This window comes from Oryzias latipes, chromosome 10 (assembly GCF_053564925.1).
Source record: "Oryzias latipes strain Hd-rR chromosome 10, Olatipes_Hd-rR_3.1".
Lineage (NCBI taxonomy): Eukaryota > Metazoa > Chordata > Actinopteri > Beloniformes > Adrianichthyidae > Oryzias > Oryzias latipes.
In genome coordinates, this window is record NC_136246.1 from 28,768,660 (window position 1) to 28,790,851 (window position 22,192).

The 22,192-nt window shown below is 39.3% G+C and overlaps 1 long non-coding RNA gene across 1 annotated transcript; it reads left to right on the plus strand.

Annotated features, from left to right (window-relative positions):
- Positions 1–3,517: 3,517 nt before the first annotated feature.
- LOC105354989 (uncharacterized) lies at positions 3,518–20,371 on the plus strand. The gene is made up of 3 exons (XR_002291039.3): positions 3,518–3,685; positions 13,276–13,333; positions 19,993–20,371. It is a non-coding gene; the product is annotated as an uncharacterized LOC105354989 (long non-coding RNA).
- The last annotated feature ends 1,821 nt before the right edge of the window (positions 20,372–22,192 follow it).

Consider the following 22,192-nt stretch of genomic DNA (forward strand, 5'->3'; position numbering starts at 1 on the left):
TGTCTGCAAGTGGATGCATCAGGATTGGATAGGAGAAGGGAGACCATTGCAGCTGCTGCTTCACAAGTCTGAGCTTCTTCCAAACGTAGGTTTTTATCTGCTGCTCATCAATCATCGCTTGAATAAAGAAATACTCAGAAATGCAGTTTTAATCTGAAATGCTTTTATATTTGTTCTCCATCAAAATGCTACAAGAAAGTGTTAAACATGTTAAAAGCACAAAAAAAATTGCTGGTCTGTAAAGGTTTTTTAATTTAAGAATATTCTGGAAACTGTTCTTTCTGCAAAGGGAGTTCCCAAAAATATACATATTGTGTTTCATGAGTCATAATTCCCTCAGTCCCTGGTTATCACACCTGATCAACAGTAACTGATGTATCTAAATAACAAAGCTCTATTGATGTGCCAACCTTTAAGGCATTTTATTAATTTAAGGTCTTTGTATTTGGGGGGGGGGGGGGGGGGGGGGGGGGTTGAAGACAGTAGCTTCCTTGTTTTTGTAGACCCACCCCCTCTCCTGTACACACACACACAAACCTGTCACCTCCTCAAATAAGCATCTGAGTCATCATGCCTGCTCCTGCAGCTTTTGCAGCAAGTCTTGTTCACGTTGCACACATGCAACTACACATGCTTGTTGTGTTTAGGCACACCGCATTCATCCTGCACAAATGATGCACCCCGCCATTCACCCAAACACAGATACATTCATCCTTTTGTTCGGAGCTGACATCAACCTGAATCATCGGCGCCCCTCTGTGCGCTTCATTCGAGATGGCGTGCGGCGCGTACAGGAGAGAAGACAAGGGTAGCAATCAACCCGATTAGGGGAGTGCTGCATTCATAAAGTGGTTGACACCAACAGGGCAACAAGGGAAAAAAAGAGGGGAACAGCCGAGGTGGAAGGAGTGCTGTCTCATCCTGACTTCCCTCTGATGCAGCGAGTTACAAAATGCTTAAAGCCATGCCCAAAAGCAAGTAGAAGAAACGTGTGTGAGTGATGCTGGGGCTCACTGTACAAGGATGCCATTATGCTTCACCACCTGGTGTGCCGCAAAAGGAAAAGGGAGGAAGTTAGTGAAAGTGGTAATTTGTGGGGCTTAAAGACTTAAAGTGGTGGGAGGAAAAAGAAGCGAAGGCTGAAAAGTACAATTACTCACATCATTAGTTGTCCTTCCTGATGTCAGAAGTCAGAACACACTTCTACACTCAGATTCAAGTCTCTGTAGCAGTCAGAACACACATTTCACAGGTTCATTATGTTTTCACCTCAGTCCTAAATGATCCAACGGAACAAAACACATCAGAGAACATGCATGGATTGTAAATGTTTGGTGATGAAACCATTGCAGAGAAGAAAAAAACATTCTCAACTGACATCTGGCTCTTTTAAGCACTTAAACTTTGGAACAACCTCATTAATTTTTCTTTGACAAACTATCTTGACTTGCTTGCATTAGTACCATGCATCCAAACAGGGGTACAGGTGCTGCAGTTTTTGGGTTGTCTGGGCCCGTGGAGGGTCGGGAGGAGCGACGGCATCTTGAGGTGAGAGCAGGTGTGTCTTCTAGTTCCCCTGAGGTTCGTACGGCCACCTCAAGGGACATCATGTAAATGGAACGTACCATTGTTGTGCTTGTGGTAAGAGTATCATGAGGATAATATAAGTTACACAGACTTATGACCGTACTGGTGGTGCTGTAGTCCAGTCGTTGGTAGGGTTAGAGGGTTAAGTGCTGTTGAAAAAGATGGAAGAACCCGTACGACACCCCTGCGTCTTCTTACTTACCTCTGCATGTTGGGTAAATGTTGGCTACGACTTGATGCTTGCAACGTGCCCATTGAAAAATGTGCAGAACATTTTGCTCTATGGGCTCACCTAGCAATCCAGGACTATGACATTTCCTGCATCCACCTGCAAGTCCAGCACAGGTTTGCCCATTTTGCACCTTCAGACAGGCTGTATCTACCCATAAGGACAGTTGTTATGACTTTAAATTGGACTTGATCCGTGTCATTTCTGCTAACCTCCCACTGTGAATTTCATAAAAAGAATAAACAGAACTGGGTCGGTTGGTTTCTCATGACATCTGTAAAAGTTTTATGATTGTAGTCTATGTTCATGGTACGTTTCATGCAAAAATTGGAAAACTAAACTTGGATCACAAATGACACTATTTTTAATTTTTTCCTACTTTCTTTTTCTTCTTATTTTTTAAGTAATTTGGTCTCCCTTAGAATTTGGTAAGAAGCTACTGTTCCCTCCAGACTTTTCACCTTTGACCACAGCAACTGTTTCCTCTCGGCTCATTATAAACCACAAATCTGCAACCAAAAATGCAAATCCGAAACATGAGTTTTATTTTTTACCAAATTTTTCTAATGGTTTCATTTTGTTGTTTGCTCTGTTTGCCTTGATTTGACTTTGGTTTTAACCAGAACTTAAAGGGCTATATCATTCTTATCATGAGCCTTTTTTAATAAACAATATCCATGTATACTATAACTATTACCTTTGGCATACTAAAGAACAATTTAATGAAATAGTAGTTATTTTTACAGCAAATTTTCTGCCGCCCATTTCATGACGTTGACCTAGAGCCGGCCTTTGCAGCGTGACTGCGTTTCACCCAAGAAAAGAAATAACTTTTGCAAAGATGGATGTGCATATAGAAGAAAAGAGTTAAAGCCGATCACGAGTGGCTCATTGGAGAAAGTGTGTTTGTGTGCGTCAGCCTGGGGGCGGAGCTGGCAGTGCAGACTCTTCCTGGAAGGTGCTGTTCTCACTGGTCAAAATAGCCCTTTGTTTTTTTTTTATAGTGAGAAATTAACATTATAATACACTTAAATGATATAGGCCCTTTTAATAAACCATTACTAGCAGCCTGTCCAGGGTGGATCCTGCCTTTGGCTGACAGCTGGAACAGAAAGCCCTTGACGCTCCTCATAATGAGGCAGGTATAGGTAATGACAGAATGAAATATGAAAAAACATCTTACCCAGTAAAGTGCAATAAACTAAGGCATCATTAAGTATTCAAAAAATGATAGGGGAAAGAAGTAAACTAAGTCTTCTATAATCATCGTTTTTTGATAAAAAAAAATATTTAAATCTTCAGTATTCAAGTGGTTGCAGCTTTTCAGTAAGGTTGCTGTTGGATGGCCTCCTCTTTCAACAAATTGTCCCTTCAATTTATTGCCGAACCCTGTCTGGCTGTTCTCGCTGTGTCATGAAATCGATCTCTGCATTGGGATGTGATCTTTAGTAGTCTGGGCAGCTTTTCAGCAAATTGGAAGCCTCCTAAACTAATTTAAAATCATTTGGAGTAGGTAGCTTATTTGCACTGCCATATATATTCTCGGCCTTATTTTTGTCTTCTTCGGCTGTAAACAGCTGTTTTAGGGACATTACAAAACTGATCTCAGCATAGAAAACACCAACACTCAGATTATGTAGAACAGCATGCACAGCTCTACCGGTAATTGGAACCAGGTGAAGCCAATAAAACACACGATGCTCTGCTCATTCTGAGATGTGCAGGCCTGTAGAAAGACAGCAGGTTTTGCTGTCTGCTTTTGGTGCAAGTAGGAGAAACTCTAGTTAGACTCTTGGAGGGTTTACTAGGATAAAAGGTTAAAAGAACCTGCAAATTTTTCATTGGCTATCTTCTTGGGTCCAATAAACGGTAAGCAAATTATTATATAAATAAGCAAATTATAAAATGACAATTGTACTTTTTCAAGCACTTATATTTTACATTAGATTATTATGAAGAAAAGTTGAGGTTAGGCTAAAGATTTGAGTATTGTAGGTGTAAATGGAGAAATGGCGTTGCTGCAGTGACCCTCAAAATCATGAACCCTTTAACACTGGAGACGTCAACAGTGATCCCTAAATACCATACTCTTTGACATACTGTAACTCTTTGACCATAGATGATCAACCTGACTCTGCTGACCCTGCTGTGGAGAAAAATTGCTTTTCATATCGGGTTTGCGCAGATATACAACACTTTACATTATGACAATGCAAAGCTGCTTTTTCAACAGAATCACTGCTGTAAGGTGTTCAAAATCATTGCAAAGATCGTTTTCTCTACTTCAGAATCCACTGGAGTCAATCTTATGTAAACCGGTTGAAGACTTGTTGAATGTCAACACTGGAGCTAAAGTTCTGGTCTAATAGGGTTAACTATTACTTGTACAGTGGCTCAGGTGGTTGAGCGGGTCGTCCAATGATCGAAGGGTTGGCAGTTCGATCCCCGCTCCCACCAGCTAAAATGTTGTTGTGTCCTTGGGCAAGACACTTCACCCTCCTTGCCTCCAGGGTGGCTCCACTGGTGTGTGAATGTGTATGTATGATCCCGGTGATGGTCAGAGGGGCCGTGGCCACGAAATGGCAGCCACGCCTCTGTCAGTCTGCCCCAGGGCAGCTGTGGCTACAACAGTAGCTTACCATCACCAAGTATGAATGAGGAGTGAATGAATAATGGACACAATGTAAGCGCTTTGAGCGTCTGGAAAAGCGCAGATAAATCTAATCCATTATTATTATTATTGTATCTGTATCTGATTTATCTTAGATGCCCCATATGATGCACAAATGAATTAAATTATTGCTGTCTAAAAGCAGTTTTGCATGTTTCTGAGGTTTCCACAGTTCTTGGTATTTTTTAATGTTTGATGGTTTTATAAAAAGCAGCACGTCATAGTATATTGAATGCACTGCTTCTCATCCTGATGGGATGTTGCTGGAAACAAAGAAAATATCTACCAAGGGTCTAAACTGTATTTGAAACTATCATCTTATGGTCAGTTGAATGTTATTGGGTGACCTTGGGCAAACTGTGACCCGCCCCTTACCACTGATTGGGGTAAACATCGGCAACTACAGTACTGGAGTGTAGTGATGTGACGCTCTGTTAAAGCGTGTGCAGAGTAGAGGTTAGGTGGGAGCATTTCTGTGATTGCTTCATTTGGGATGGAGACAGAAAATAATTATGTCCAAAGCCTTGCTGCCTGGCTTTATCACATGACCGATTCAGGTGGTTGCAAGTTTGCGGTGGGTTTTGACGACAATATGAATCCCCCAGGTTGGTGTTTGATGCAAAGTTGCTGTCGGGGAGAGTTTGGAGACAGTTTGAATAAAGGTAGAGATAGTTTGGAGATTTAAAAGACATTTGTCTTTCAATAATGATATGTCTGCTAAACCATAATCACTGGCCATGCCTCAACACCACAAAAACATACTTGGCCACATTTACTTCACTGTAAATACTTTTTTTTTTCATATTCATCATCTCTAAACAAATCTTTTTTTTTTTATGCTGCTAGTGTTGATTTGCATCCTTCTTCATTTTGCTTTTTGCAAAATCCCACACACCATCCAGTAGATGTCCTACTAGAGCAGGGGGGTCAGAATCCAGACCTCGAGGGCCAGTGTTCAACATGTTTTCCAACCAACCAACCACCTCCTAACTGGCTAAACACATACCTGATCCAGGTAATCAGAAGCTTCAAAAAGCTTCACGCTGGAAAGAACCAGATGGATGAAAGGCTTCATGAAGCTTCATCTGCTCACCACCACTGGAGTGCATATTTACTGTGCTCTGGCATAAAAAGGTATCTGTAGCGCAAAGACATTCACCATGGTGTACCGTGTAGACTCTAAGGCCAAATCAAATTCTTTCCAACCCCTGCAGATTTTCCCCATTCCAACACTTAGCCCTCAAAACGGAGAGTTATGGAAAAATGGTGTTAAATTTGGACATTACTACCACTTGATGATGTCATCAATAAATGCCCCAACAATTGGAGGGATAGGGAAGAATTTGGATACGGCCTTTGAACACACCATGTGGATTAGATGCTTTGAGTTTCTATGCTGCTAGGCTCTGCAAATCAAACTTATCTAGTATGATAACCTGGACACCTCTGTTTACCTTCATTCAATGAAGATACCTTTTTATAATTACAACTCCCCTAACCCATCTTTCTTCTGTTATCTCTCTAAGCTTCTCTTTCTGTTTCCATGCACCCTCATCCGATTCTCCTCCACTTGTTTGTTTTTTTCCCCTGTGTCTCTGATGGCTCCCTGCTGCGCGAGCAGCGGAAAACAAGACATTCTGTGCTGTTTGTCAAACCCTAGAAGCTGCAATAAATCTTTCATTTGCTGAGGAAGTTCAAGCACAGATCTGGCTGTAAAAAAAAATGTCTCCTGTGCCCTTTAGGAGACTCTCCAGGTCTGGAGAGCAGCTGCACTGTGACGGCTGGGATGCAGCTACACAATGCAAGTTTGTAGAGAACTTCATCTTAGACTTAAATTAGTGGTTAGAGGTCACACAAGTCACAGCTCTTCCAGGCATGGTCACCATTCAGGACAAATTCTTAGAACTGTTGCTGCGGAGTTAAACAATTCAAACATTTGGGTGGTTGCACTAAGAGTTCCAAAAGTGGAAAAAGAAAATACTGATTTTTGTTTAAACCTGTAGCTCAAAGTGGATAAAAAACAAAACAATGAATTAAATTAAATTAAAACAAATGCACACAAAAACCGGCTCTTTGGTGTGTGCACTGCTGGTGCTTTTCAAATTATAATGAAATAATAAAACGGTAAAACGGTTTTGAATGAAGCAACCAGTGTGAAAATGAAACATTTCCCTGTTTTTCATTGATAAATCGTATTCTAATGAAAGCCAAATGGGATAAAGGCATTGAGACATTAATGGAAGCTACATTTCAGTTTTAAAAATACCAGAACTCTACTGTGTAAATATGCTAAGTATATTTTTATTGACTTGGATGACTTTGTAGCACATCTCATGAATATAAAAATCATTGGAGTTAATTTTTTTTCTTTATGGGGGTGAGTGGTATCAATGATTAGAATTGAAGGTTCCATCATTCATGCATCCATCTTCAGAACCCGCTGAACCCCTTTTTGGGGGTCACTGTGTTGCTGGAGCCAACCCAGCTATACTGTTAGAGAACGGTGGGGTAACTCCTGAACAGCTCGCCTGGGGCAGATGCACACGTAGGGGCAATTTAGAGGCACCAAATAAACTCATGAAGCATGTTTTTGGACTGTGAAAACCCATGCCTGCACATGGAAATCATGCAAAAGGAAAGGTCCACTGCACCACTGTGCAGCCCCTGAGTTGAAGTTTGTTTTTCAATAAGAATATCAAAATCCCGCTGTTAAACGGCTTTCAGGATTCTCTTTTTAAGCCTTTGACACTTTCTGCATGTACGACGAGGTGAAATGTATTACATTTTATCAGAGGAAACTGCTTCTTTTGGGCTGGCCAACCCTGGTCCTCCAGAGCCTCAGCCCCTTCGTGGTGTCCAGCTCTCCCTGGACTGCTTGATGCGGACTACCTAAACCGGGTGTCTTCAGTTAATCAGGAGGTGGAATCACTGGGGTCAGCCAATCAGCAGAAAGATGGTCAAGGAGAGCTGGAAACCAGGCAGGATTGTGGCTCTTGAGGACCAGGGTTGGCCAGCCTTGCATCTAAGACTTGAATAACTGAGTTGTTTGTTTTTTTTTATCTAAGTGGTGCCTTTTTGAAGTGAGACAAACCACCCCACAGATTCATAGAAATGCCTGTAGAAAGAAACTTCAATGATGTGGGCTTGCTCAGGAGATCCTTTTATTTATACTTTTGTCTTAAAGGCTCCAAAAAGTGTCTGATTAAACATGTTTGTTACATTTATAAAGAGCAGTGACAGACTCTGTGAATCTCATCTCATTAATATTGATGTGCTGGCTTCTGAATCCGTTTTCATGACCCACCAGAGAGCCTCGACTGTTGCCTTTGTTTGTCTTAGACTAAGAGGAAGGAAAATGTTTGAATTTCTGCTTAACATTTTTACACGTCAACGCTTTTTTTAGTCTTCTGGGGCTTTCTTTCCGACTTGTACTAAGTAGGAATATGTGTAAAATCTTTTTTTAAAATCCATTTTAAGTTCTTGCAGTAAATATTTTTATTGATAAAGGTGGCACATGCATTTATTTATAATGACACAATACATAAATTATTAAAATATCATTAGGAATTGCGTACAAATGTTTTGAGGATGTTGGACTCTTTTTGTTATCTCATCCTTTATTTTTCAAGCAATAAATCAAACTCCACTTATACCTCAGTTAATGATCACTGTATTTAATTAAGCATATATGATTTAAGTGACTTTTGTTTTGTTTTCTGTCTTTTTAATCAATGCATTTCATAATTTCTGTAATGAGTTTGATAAATATGTGTAAATTCTTTATTGCTTTGACTACAATGCTTGAAATAAATCAATAAAATCAAAAAATCAAAATCAAATCCTTTTGGGTTTTTACCTGCTCAGTGGGAAAATCTGTTTTTATTTTATTATATTGTGTTGAATCTTTATGGGTTTGTCTTTCTTGAACCTTTTTATCTAAAGCTATCAAAACTGTAAGAAGTTAGACTTTAAAAGTTTACTGTTATGATAAAGCTCTTCTAAACTTCTTTAAAATCAATTATTATTTGTGAATGCATAGATCCTCATGATGAATTCAGATTCAATGTTTTCATAATTTATTCATTTTTGTCATCTTGTCATAGAAGTTTGGAAAGCCGCTTCTGCAGCCTGCTGATCGGTGTTGAGCTGAAATTTGTACAAGTCGAGAACATTGAATTCATAAACTGTTTATTCTTGTAGAAATGCTGCAAAGCACTTGAATTTTTTTAAAATCTATGGCCATGCTATGATAAGTCGTAGCGAAAAACTAAACACCCGAAGGTGAAGTAGGTGAGACGGAGGCCTGTTAAACAAGTTATTCTTTTTTTTTTTTTTTCCAATCCCCCTGAAATTCTACACTATGTGCAAGGAGCCCGGCAGTGCTCTTCCGGTGATACTTTTTTTTTCTATGCGCGTTTTGTGTGTAGCCTGACTCTTAGAAATGACGAAATCAGACGTTCAGAGTGTAGTTTGTCTGGGTGTCCTACATCACCTGCACAAGCAGTACTCCCCCCCCATTACTAACGACTGGAGGGTGGCTTAAGAGCACCAAACGGCAGCATCACTCGTAATTGCGTTGCGCTTACAAATACTTACAAATATCCTGTCATGACATCCAAAAGTACTACATGACACATCTGCGCTCCCCTTTAGATGGGGTCCCTCTGGCTACTCCCTTTTGTTCCAACTGTAGGGGCGTTTAATAGTGTATTGGACTTCTAAAGTGTGTTTTTTAAATGTATATTTTAAAAGGCGCCATGGCAACTTAGGGCTGACTCTCTCCACAGGTAGGGTGATCTGTGTTGCGCATTTGTTCACAAGGGTGTGCTTTGAAGAACAGAAGTTTACATTTAAATGTAAGTAATGACTTCTTCAAATGTTATAAAACCCATGTTTCGTATTTTACGAGAGCTGGTGTAAGTACCATAACCGTTCGACCTAGAACTTCTGTTCGGGGTCCTGGGATTAATGGTGACATCACTTCATGCGATTGGCTGTACGTTGGTCCGATGACATGTCAGATAGTGATTGGTCTGGACAAATTACAATACTACCATGGAGGAAAATATTATGAAGTCTGTTGTAAGCAAACGTGCCTTTATCATTGTTATGATTATTATTAAATGCATGTTCGCTCATAGGTTTTTTAATCCGTACGCCCAGTGTTTTCTTATTGGCAGAAGGGACCCGGAAGAACAACATTTAGCCGTGCTGACAACATTTTCAGCCACGGCTGAACTTAAACTGGAATAACAAATGGCTTGTGGCAAATTATCTTTATAAAAATTACAAAGAATTTTAATAATTACTTTATAAGGGCAAAATAACTTTAGGTTACAAAAGGGAACATGAAATGAAAATTTGTAGAGCCCGAGCAGATCCCGACGCTATGTAGTTTGTCCAAGTGGGGTTACCATAGTGTGACGTAACCTTCAGTCGAAAGAACCCCGAACAGAAGTTCCAGGCCGAACGGCAGCTACTCACCAATGTAGATGGACGGTGACTATTGATGCCATCGAGAGGTTGTAAACTTTGTAGTAGATTTGAAGACACCATTTTTTTTTTTTCCATAACACATTTTGGAGGGGATAAACGTTGAGATGGGGAGAAGCTGAAAAGATAGAAAATGAATCTGGATTTGGCCTGAGACTTTTACACAACGTTCACTCTCCCCTTTCATCTACATTAGAGTCTCCCAAGTTACCTGACAGCTCCTCAATCAGCTGATCTACTTCAGCCCCCCCCCAAAAAAAACAAAAACAAAGAATAAAAGCAGAAGGCCCTATCAGTGATGTAACAAAGGGTGAGGCTGGCATGTGCTGAAAGAGCATTTGTGTGTGGGTGATCTGACTGAAGACAAAAGGACAGGCAATAGTGTGAGCAAGCCTTCAGTGTCACCTCAACAACGTAGTCAAGAGACTTTTCACTTAGCAAAAGTAAACTTTTCCAGCAGAAAGGAGACAGCTGAGGTAAAGGAAGAGGCCAGAGCTAAAGAGGGCTTAGAGGTTGGGGTGGTGAAGTTAATGCTGAGGCCATGATGGAGCTGGACTGTAGTTGTTTGGATGGAAAAAAAGAGAAGGAAGCTGAATGGAGGGGGAACAGAGGGCACAGAAGATGAGTGGAAGAGACAACACAAAGAAAGTACAAGACAGAAGGCATCACACGCTGCACTTTACTTGTGTCAGACAGAGTGTGAGTGCAGTATGTGTCTTCCAGTGTGTGCAAGACAAGAGGGGAAAGGTTGACAAGCTTATGATGTTATTAGGTGACATTTAGCTGACAGGGGCCACGCAACAGATGGGGAGGGGGGATTAAGGATGAAAGTTAGCGTGGCTGTACTTATGCCTGTCTGCAGTAGTGTGTGTGAGCTTTGGCGCAGGGACACCTTTGGTTTCAGGAGTGATGTGACACTAATTGGTCCAAAAGACTGCCAGGTTCAAGTTCAGCATTCATCATGTGGGGCGTCGCGTCAGCTCGCGATCACTTTCCCATGCGCCAGTCTTCCAGCTATCTGAACTCTGCAAGGAGATAAGTGCAGAATGAAGAAGGGACACAGCTGGAAAGTAGAGATGCAGCATCAGTGACTGATTCTGCAAGTTGTTCTGCTCAAAAAGAGGAGTTTGGTCTGTACTATTCATCATATACATTTTAACCTTAAAACATGGAATGTAAAAGATTAAAATGTATGATTTTTTTTAAAAGTATAATTTATTTATTTCCATCAGGGTGCAGAAAATATTTGAGTATTTGTCCTCATTACTTTGTAATTAACACTGAGGTTTCCTGTGGGTCTTCACCAGGTTTGAGTTCACTGTAGCTGCTGTCTTGGTCCATTCTTCCATGCAGATCTTCTTAAGAGCTGTGATACTTTGGGGCTGTTATTGGGAATTCAGACTTTTAACCCCCTCCACTGATTATTGGACTGAGGTACACAGACTACAAAACTGAAGAACATTAAAACCTTTTTGCATAAAGGTTATATAAAATTGAATTAGTTAGCTACTCACTTTAGCAGGAACAGACAAGGATCTTCTGTCTTGTCCTTAATTTAGGAGGTTTTACTAAATAAGGCAAAAATAACGAAATACACATTTGAATGATAGAATCAAACATTACATGGAGTCTTCATTTTGATACTTTTTTTCTGATTTCTTTCTTTCTGCACAATAGTTTTGTTGTTTTTAACTTCCGTTGCTAAAAATTCAGAGTGAGATGATTTTCCTTTTTCTTCTATTATTGCATCAACCTTATAAATCTAACCATAATTTTCAGCAACGCTCGGATAACTTTGCTTCTTCTTACCTCCTTTTTTTTTTAAATTTCTGTTTTACTTTTTTAAAAATGTCTTCAAAGAGTCTTTCTCTGCTTGCTAACTTGCTATTAACGGAATAGCCCATTACTGCAGAGGGACAGGAGAGGACAAATCCCTTTCCCATGTACAATCCAAAGCAATTCCAGGGATTTTTTTCTTTTTATGACAGTTAAACATTTATGGATGTGGGAATTGTAATGTTAGAAATGACCAGAAGAGGTCACTGGTAAATGGACCAAGACTGTATTGATGTGTAGAGATGCCATGAAGAAGTGTTGGTGATATACTGAGATGTTGGATATATGCAGGAGTGTCCCAAATTATACTTTGCAAGATAAATACAGACATTACAGGAATTATTGGGGACATTATTATTATTTTTAAGGTGTTAAGCTCTGGAGCCCCAAGGTGTTAGGCGATTGCCTGGCCCCCCCCCCCATCTTTGCCTAATGGTTGGTCCTCCCCTGGATAGAAGTTGGCTTTTTAAAATAAACCCATAAAGTATATGATTTTTTTTTTAAACCTTTTCAAACTCTTTAATGTTTGGGGCATTTATAAATCGCTTTATTGTTGTCATAATTATCATAAAAAGAAAATTGCTAAATTGTTTCACAAGTATTTAAGAACAAAAGGTCAACTTTTGAAGACATTCTTGGAAATATTGTTGTTACAGACAATTGGAGAATAGACGCGCATTCAAAATGCCAGTAGCTGGGATTTTCATCAATTTTGCCCACGTTACTTTAATTAACCAGTAAAAGTGAGAGTCCTCCTGCAATTAATTTCCTTTTTTGTTTTTAGACTATTTCAGTTAGTTGAAGCAATCTAAACAATGACACTTTACGGAGGAATCAAACCAGATTTTGACAGCAAAATCAGTGAACAACATTACTGGTTAAAGGGGGAAAAAAAGACCTGACGAAGCTTCAGGAATGTCTTTTAGTGTGATGAAAAGATTACCGGTAAGTTTTATTTCATGTTGGTATGAAATTCTTTAAAGTATTCTCTATTTTAGGTGGAATGGAATAAATCTCAGTTTGTGATTAAACAAACACAGTTCAAGGACTGGAAACCACAAAAACGTACAAATGAATGGGACAAAAGACGAGACGCAGCCTAATGGTTTGCTTTTGCTTGATGTACAGTAGATACATTTGACTGTATAGGAGGTTGAAGTGATTAGTAGTGCACTTTCACCTCAGAAAACTGTCAGTTTTCCCTTTGTTGCCATGGTAACGTCGGCTCACTTTCATGTGAAAAAAAAAAAGATTTAGACTCAAATTCAATCTTTCAACAAAATAATGTTTGTGGAATAATCTTGCTGGGATGGAATTAAGTATTTCTCCTTTAACGACGACGACGACGACGACTTCCTATTTATCTAAAATTACCTGAAGGCCTTTTTGACTAAATGTTTCTGATTATTCAGAATTGATGAGCACACAACACATCTTAAAGGACGTTTTTGTCTTCCAGTGTATCATCTCACTGCCTTCCAGGAGGCGTTTAGTTCCATCAAGAGGAAACTTGCTGGGTGAGTAAAAGTTACTTTAAGTTAAAATGTGTTGTTGAGTATAAATAACTTCACACGTCTAGTTCAAATAATCTGGTTGTTTCAAAAGTATAACTGCAATTAAGGTAAACAGTCTTGTGCTTTATTTTGGCTGGAAGTTCTGGTTACTTTTTCAGTAGAGATATGAGAGCAGTTTATTATTTTTTTCTTGCATTCAAATTATGACGTGTTTATCTATATATGTGTATAAAAATGAAAAATTAGCGAAAAGAAAGTAGAATCTTGCTGTTATTCATGTCAAAGAGAACCTTCTTGGCATATGAATCTGTACACGGAAACATGAAACCCCAACTCTGTTCAGAAATAAAAGTTGTGACATTGCAATCATTTTATAATATGACGAAAAAATGTCATAATCAAAGGCAAAAGTGGTCTGATGAAATGGTGTTTTTTTTTTTTTTTTCGGATTTGGAAAGGGTTGAGTGATCTAAAGGGAAAATGAAACCTTAACCTTTCTGCATCAAAATCTTATTGCATAAACATTTATTTTTATGTGAATGAAATATGTTTACTGTAGACTGATCGTCCTGACATAACAAAAACAAAAAAACCCTGCAGGTGAGCCATGCTGCGTGTTAAAGTGTTGAACCAGCCTCCGGGAAGAATTAATCTCTCAATTGGGAAAATGTCTAAGTTAACTTGATTAGAGCTGGACTGAGGACTGGGTCTGACTTTGCACTCAGTGCAGGTAGTGAAATGTGTGCATGTCAGTGATGGATGTAATGCAGATGGCTTAAGCACCATGTAATTATGCTGTGGACACTTGAGGAAGTCCTGCCCAGAGGTCAAAAATGGAGAGACACACACAGAGTCCATGAGTCAGTGTGCTTGATCGGCTTTTTGAAATGTACTCATTCTTGAACAATCTGCAGTAATTGGTAACGTCACCCCACTCTGCACAAGCACCATATCATTGTCTCAGCATGCATGAACACAGGTTTGCTCAACGCGCTGATCAAGACAATGGAATAATTGAAAGTCATTGGTTTGTGTAGAAGGACTCCATTCCTGCCCTGAATCCTGACCAAAGCCAGTTAAGCTTGGCCGCTGCTAATTGGTGCTCCCCAAAATAAACAGATCACCTCCAGGGTTAACGGACATTGCATTACTGACAGTGCTCACTGATCTGATCTGAGAAATAAAGTCATCATTTTTGTATGGAGAACCATTTTTGTTCTGCTACATGCTTTTGCTAATCATAATTTTTAGTTTTGAAGATTTTTTTTCTTGAGCGCAAGTTATTCTAGTTGAAACTGACCAGACACCTCAACAAAAGTAGGTGGAGCCTGCTGGCCCCCACATCCAACGTTCAAAATGTTTGACAGATTCTATCAAGTCCGCTTCCGAGTGATAGGGGTATAGATTTCTAAGAAGCTCACTCCTGATTGGTGATGGCGGTTGGCATAGAAAGAATGACCAATCACTGCTCACTGACGACAGCTGGATCCCACATGGTGGTGTCAGTGTAGACATCTGGATCTCAAAATGAGCAAAAATGTGTTGTTTTGTGATGGAGCAGGGCGGACCACCAGAGTGTGTCTGTATAGATCCTCTTCAGCACCAACTTTGTATTTTATAACGTGACTTTCCTTCTTGACAAACTACTTAAAACCCATTAAGCGGCAAGTTTTAGGGTGTTGTGGCTTCAGACTTTGAATATCTTAACTTTGGCGAAGACTCAAACTAGTGTCAACCATTTCTTGACTTAGCTTTGACCCGTGACGTGTTGATATTGTTATCAGTGGGTGGAGGATAAAACCAACACAACGGGGAATCTGATTGTTCTCCTCTTGAGTTTGAAGATATTTCTCTTTTTTTGCGTGGAGAAAAAAAAGCCATGACTTTAAAACTAGTAGCTAAACAAAGTTTAATAATTTAGGGCGAATAGTTTAGTTTTAAAATTTGAGAAATTGTTCCATCTTTTTGAAACAAAGACACCTACAGTATGTTTTTCTTTATATGATGCCATAACATAAACATTTTTTTTGGTGTTAAATTGCATTAAGAACAATTCTTGTTGCATTGAATTCTTTATTGTTAGCACTGTAAGACCAGTGCTAACATTGTGGACCAGACATGCACGCGTACAAGCAATGGGAAGCAGGTTTTAGGTTTCTGCACACTAGTACATTCTGCATTCTACTGGAAACTTGTACAGCTGAGAGTGATGTGGAAAGAAACAAACAAACAAGGAAGCAATAAACCTGCCTTACCTGGAATTCGGATGTCTTCTGGGTCAGTCATGGCGTCTTGTGTCAAGATAATAGGAGTGTCAGTCAATGTAATGTCAGGGCAATGCATCATTTCTGCCGCTTTCATCATAATCCAATCACGGGTACCTCACTTATCCTTCATGCATGACTTCCTGACAGGTTTTTATTAGAAATCATGCGACTCTTTTAAAGATTTGTTCTGTGAGATGTCCAAGAAATGCAGCAAACAAAATTATCCGAGCCACTGTCAAAATTATCGATTGACAATTTTCCCAAATCTTTGGTAATACGTTTCCTCTTGGGCTCATAGTGAAGTTGGTCCATTTTTGTATGAAATAAATAATGGAAAAAAAAAAAAACAAGCTTCTACGGGTTTAGCAGAGATAAGCTCAAACTGTGTTTGTAAAAGATTCGTTTTCTTTTAACTCAGAGGGCAGCACAAAGGAAAAATAATAATTAATCACTCTGAAAGAATGAACAGAGGGAAAAAAAAATAGTGCGGATAACTCAAAAGACCTGAAATTGGAGCAAAATATGGAAAGGACTTTGAAGGAGTAAAGAAAAAAGCTAGGTTTAATTTCAGGAAAAGCGAATAAGATGGGCAAAAAGATAATGCAAATACATGGAATCTGTGACACAGGGAGGCAATAATTAATCATTGGGCGAAGATGGAAAGATAAGGGAAAAGGAAACGATCAAACGAGGGACGAAAGCAGATGAAAGAAGAAGCTATTTCGATTTTGCTTATCAGAAATGTTTCTTTTTCCAACAAAGAAGGCAGTTCTTCCATTAACCAAGTAATTTGAATCGTTTTAAATTTAAAGAGAATACCCTTTTGTTGCCATGTGGTTGCAGAAAAGTCTGTTCTGATGTATTTCTCTGACATATAACAAAGGGTAGTAAGACTTTGATGTGCGCTTACCTACATATGCTACTCTTTCAAGGTAAAGGCTGGAAATCGTAGTAGCTGTGAAAGCTTGCAGCCGTTTTATGCAATAATAGTTAATTCAATAATAATGTGTTTGCAGCTGTGCTTTTGCTGATCACATTAACAATCACACGTAATTCAACGGATGTAGAGGAGATTTTGGAAACATGAAATATGGCTTTTTAAGACATTTAGGTTGTTGAATTTTGGTTAAAAAACGCTGTAATCATAATTAAAACACCACTGGGAACATTTTCACAAAAAAATAGTCATGGAGTGACTTTAAAAATATAGTTTAGCACTGTCAAGCTGAACTGCACAATGATAAATCAATCTGAGAAAAGTGAGAAGGTTTAACTTTTCTTTTTAAGGTTGTTACCAAAGGTTTTGGTTTTAAACAAAGAATTTTTATTTGTTAACTGAATTCTAAATTTGATAGGTTATTTAAAACTCTTATGTACACAGGTTTTTACGACGTGTGTCCATTGAATATGCGTTGAAAGCTAGACCAAGTCAAAATTTGACCAGTTGGGGACTAGAGTTTGGGAGTGACATATACTGTAAATGACATCCCCTTTGATTCAAGGATGTACAAACCGTTTGAAAAGAGATCATTGATAATATTGCAATTTGTGTCCGGCTGGAATTATGACACAAATGTTTCACGTTGATATAGAGCTGTACAAGAAAAAGCCTGGATCCATGGACCAAACGCATGTTCAAGAATGCCTGCTGTGAACATAAAATGACATTACCTAAACATCAAAAATGTTGAGTAATATCTGAGCTATCCAGCTGTACAGTTTTGAGCCCGAAGCTAGGTCAGACGTAAAAGAAACAAACATCTAGTCGTCTGCAAGTGGATGCATCAGAATGGAGTGGAGCAGGGAGCTTGTGGCCCACCCACAGTGTTTTCTTACAAATTTGATCTTTTTCAAACCGTATTTTTTTGTCTGGTCCTGATTCACACTGATTTGAATAAAGAAATTCTCAGAAAAGCAATTTTAAGTCCAATTATCTTAATATCTGTTCTCTATCATGAGAAAAATGCCACAAGAACCTATTAAAAACATTTTTCCTCCGGGTGGGTCTTCAAGGATATTTTGGGAACTGCTGCTGTGAGATCTGAAGACAGGTTGCACGGCTGACTCAGTCCTGTAGTAAAACTGCACAGGCAGCAGGGGTACAAATCTTTGACTCTGCAACAAAGAAACATGGAATCCTATATCTCTAATATACCACCCAAAACAAAGCTTATATAGGGAACAAACTATTACTTTTTACAGCTCTGATGGACACATCAATCATAAACCTATTTCAATTTGAAAATAAAGCCTCAACACTATTTGCTCTTAGCATGGGGCTTCATGCATTTTCTTTGATGCATACTCAAGTAGTTTTCCCTTCAGAGTCCCACTGCGGGAGAAACAAACAAGTTATTATTCCTGCTGTTCTCCTTCTCTGTTCTAAAGATCTGAAGCAATAGATGAAACTTAACTTTATGTAGCAATCAGTTACTCGTATGTGCAGACGTGAACCTAAATGGTCAGGCTGGTATGGGTAATATGTGGCATAATTGCACTGCACCGTGGCCTGCAGAGGTGAATGTCAGCGCGGCGGGGCGGGGGGTTCAGGCCTCCGTGATCCTGCAGGCTGCAAGATCCTATCTTTTGTCATCTAACATGCGTTTGCTGTGAAGGGGTTCTACCGGTCAGAGGAAAAAGGGGGTCCGGACTAAGAATAGCTCTGCTGTGACCTTGCAAAAAAGAGATTTATGTCGTGCATTAGTTTAGTCAAAGTCAGAAGATTTTTATCTTCTGTAATTCATCTCATTTTGGGTGGAATTTTAAGATTAGATTATTTGATGAGAGCGGATTTGCTTCTATCTTAGAGTGTAGGAGACGTTATGATTACAAAGAAATGAAACAGTTTTTCTGCACAAATGTTGGGAAATGATCCTGCTGAAGACAAAAGGTGGCAAAAGGCTTTGTGGTTGTGTCTGTGCATCGGGTCATGAATTATCCCGAATAGGTAATATCTTCTTTATATTTATGATGTTGTTTTAAGTTGGTTTTGTAATTTAGTCAACTGAGCTGCACTTGTAAGAAAAAGTAGTAAAATAAAAAAAAGTTTTAATCGTTATTAGATTGACATGCCAACAGTGCGGTGACCAGTTGAGGATTTTCTTTTTTTTTTTTTTTTGCTTTTACTACAGTTTTTCTAAAACTGAGCAGGAATTCTTGTTTATATATTTAACTACAATAAATCCTGTTTTTGTCCGACAACTTCCATTTCTTTAGTTGTTCTAATTTTCAATAAACTCTAACTATTCTACGACAAAAATCACAGATTCCTACCAAAAGCAGAAAGACCCATGTTGGGTCTTTGTATCTACATATTTATTTCTTTATGGGTGTTTCAAAATTCCGACTTGTTTAAATGTTTCACCAAGGATTTTATGTATTCTGACTTTTGTTCATGGTTACAAAACAATTTAATAATACAATTACAATCAAAGTCTAGACATTTTTAGGTACAGTAAATCTAATCTCTAGGTTTCTCTGGCAGACGAAATGTTTGACTTTTTGTTAATTGCCTCCAAGGAAACTCTTTTATTGACTCTTTCAGATTTACTTTCCGGGCACTTTGTTGGGGTCAGGTGTGCAAAAGCATGCTTCTCGGTAAATCTTAACAGCTTTCTGCCTCATTTTATTGTTTTATTGCGTTTCTGTATTTTATTTTGAAGTGTCGATACCTCACAAAATGTTTGACATTTTCCTGTAATGATTGCTTTGAGGTCTGAACTCAGTTCAGCCTTCATTATAAATGTCTGCAAATCTGTTGACGCTTCTTCTTTTTAGTTTGATTCGTTACCCTAAAAATGAAGGGATTTAAAGGGTTCAGCCTCTCAACAAGTGACTCTCTTAGCCTTATTAAATTAGCATAACCATAACATTTTATACTTCTTAGTCATTTGTGGCCACCTGCCAAACACACCTGCAGCAAACATTACATTTGAATTAACTGACTTTGTTCATTTCACTTTAAAAAATCTGACTAATGTGATTTTGAAGGCTTTAAGTTAAAAAAAAAAAAAACAAAGCAAAAAACAAATCAAAGTTTTCTGTATTTTTGGTCTCAAACGTTTATTTTCATAACTGTAACATTGATGGCTGTTGAAAATTTCCAAATTAAGGCGTTACCTTATGAAAAACACACTTTTGTAAGTTTTACTGTTTGGCTTTCCAGATATTATTTTGCGGCTTTAAAAAAAAAACTTAACACTAATTTGAATTCACTCTTGAAGCTTCTAAAGCGGAGCCAAACTGATACTGCAATCTGACGTGAAGCTCAAAAGATAGTTGGTCCATTCAACACAAAAGTAACCTCTTTCTGATTCTGCCACACAAGCTTAAGTGAGACCCGAGTGTCATCAGGAGAAAATGGTCGCTTACGGCTCTATGTTTCACTTTTCTCAGAGGGTGAGAAGATATGGAAGGACAAGCTCAAACCTCACCAGCTGGCTGTCAACGCTCTGTAACACCTCTTCATGTCTGCCCCTGTCAGGACCTGCACACCGGAGGGTCTGAGGCTGTCACTGCGGAGATGCTTTCAACAATTTCTTCTTTACAGACCAAATTTCCTCAAGGAATGGGACTCGAGGGGAGATAAAATGTTAATGATCACTGAGGAGAGATGTCATAAAAGTAACGATCCTTGCTTTAGTGTGGATTCAAGTGATCGGTGTAAAACGATTTTAAAGTTTTGCAGGATTTTCTGCTCCTTTTTCTGTTTTTTATGCAAACATTAAGCTAAATTACAGTTTGTGTAAAATGACTTAAACACCCATGTTTTTAACATGTTCTTCTGACATTTTTCTGATGATGGAGGTCGTTTGTAGGGAAAATTAATCTCAAATTACATTTGAGCATTTCTTTATTGAAATTGTTGTGGATCAGGTGTGACATCAAAGCTACAACAGCGAGCAACAAGCTTCCTGCTCCGCTCCATCCTGATGCATCCAGTTATCAGCGATTAGATCCATGCACGTCTTTATTTTCCTCATCTGAGCTGGACTCTTGATCTAAACTTTACGTCTGGATAGCTCTGATATTTCTCATCATTTTTGTTGTACCAGTAATGTTAGTTTGGGGGTGTGAAGGGCTGCATGCCAGCGGGAGAGAATGTAGACACAGTGGTGATGGGAAGAGAGGGTGGGGTTGTTCTGCACTAACAGTCCTCCCCACATCTCGGGCAACTTTCTAATGAACTCCTGCCGCTCTGCAGAAACTGTGTCCAAGAAAACAATGCAATTTTTTTGGTTTCGGCTTAAAACGGCGTAATAATAATTTAAAGACCACTGGGAACGATTTTACAAAACAAAGGTTGACCGGAGTGGGAGTGTAGAGATGATCAAATATTCTTCGCACCATTTTTTTTTTTTTTAGACTGCACGGTGGCGTAGTGGTTAGCGCTCATGCCTCACAGCAAGAAGGCCCCTGGATTAAGTCCCGGCTGGGGGACCTGAAACAGAACAACAATGGGGGACCTTTCTGTGTGGAGTCTGCATGTTCTCCCCGTGCATGCGTGGGTTCTCTCCGGGGTCTCCGGCTTCCTCTCATCGTCCAAAAACATGCTTCATAGGTCATTTGGCAACTCTAAATTGTCCCTAGGAGAGGGTGAATGGGTGTGTGATTGTGGCCCTGCGACAGACTGGCGAACAGTCCAGGGTGTCCCCTGCCTTTGCCCACAAGTGGCAGGGATAGGCTCGGGCAGCCCCGTGACCCCGAAAGGGATAAAACTGTAGAAAATGAATGACCCTTTATTTTTTTCAATGTCTAACCACAGGATTTAAAATCTTTTTCTTCTCCTTCATGGGTTAAGAGATACTCTGTTTCCCTTCGTTTGAACTGTCAGGAAGGTAAATCAAAACAAAGCAAAGCAAGTGAGCCGTCCACACATCCAATATAAGCACACCAACCCCCCAATACAAAGTTGGAGAAGATTCATGCACACACAGACTGCACATAAATGTAAATGGATTACTTACACGCTGAAGCCCCAATATAAGCTATACAGCGCAATCCATTTGGTGTCAGGAAATGAGGGTCATCAATATTATAAACAAGGCTTTTCCTATGTTATGTGTTTGTGCAGGTACTTGTGTGCGCGCACATATTGTCTCCCATTGATTCAGACTGTTGGCTACAAACCAGTCGGCTAACATGCTTGAGAGCAAAATAAATCTGACCTGAGAAGTAAAGGATGCTCACACGCGCTCGTCATGCGCTCTCGTCTCTGTCATGAACAAAAAGAGGTAATGTTGATCTACTCGACTGTTCACTTACAGTGAATGAGTCATCAGACCCGATGAGTGTGATAGGCTTAGTGTAAAGGACAAAAGATGGATGAAATCAGACAAGAGGGAAATGTCTCCTCATTTTGACAGGCTGACGGTCTGACTGACCAGATAAATGATGAATGCTAACAGGAAGAGATGATGAGGCATAAGTCACGTGCACTTGCACGGGTGCTTGCTGTGGGTTTTTGGGTTGTCCAGGTCCATACAAGCTCGTAGAGAGGAGCGGCTGCATCTTAATCTCTTAAGATCTGGCGTCCACATGCGTGGAAATTACATTTCAGGTTTTATCACCACGGGGGTTAAATCTGTTCATCTGA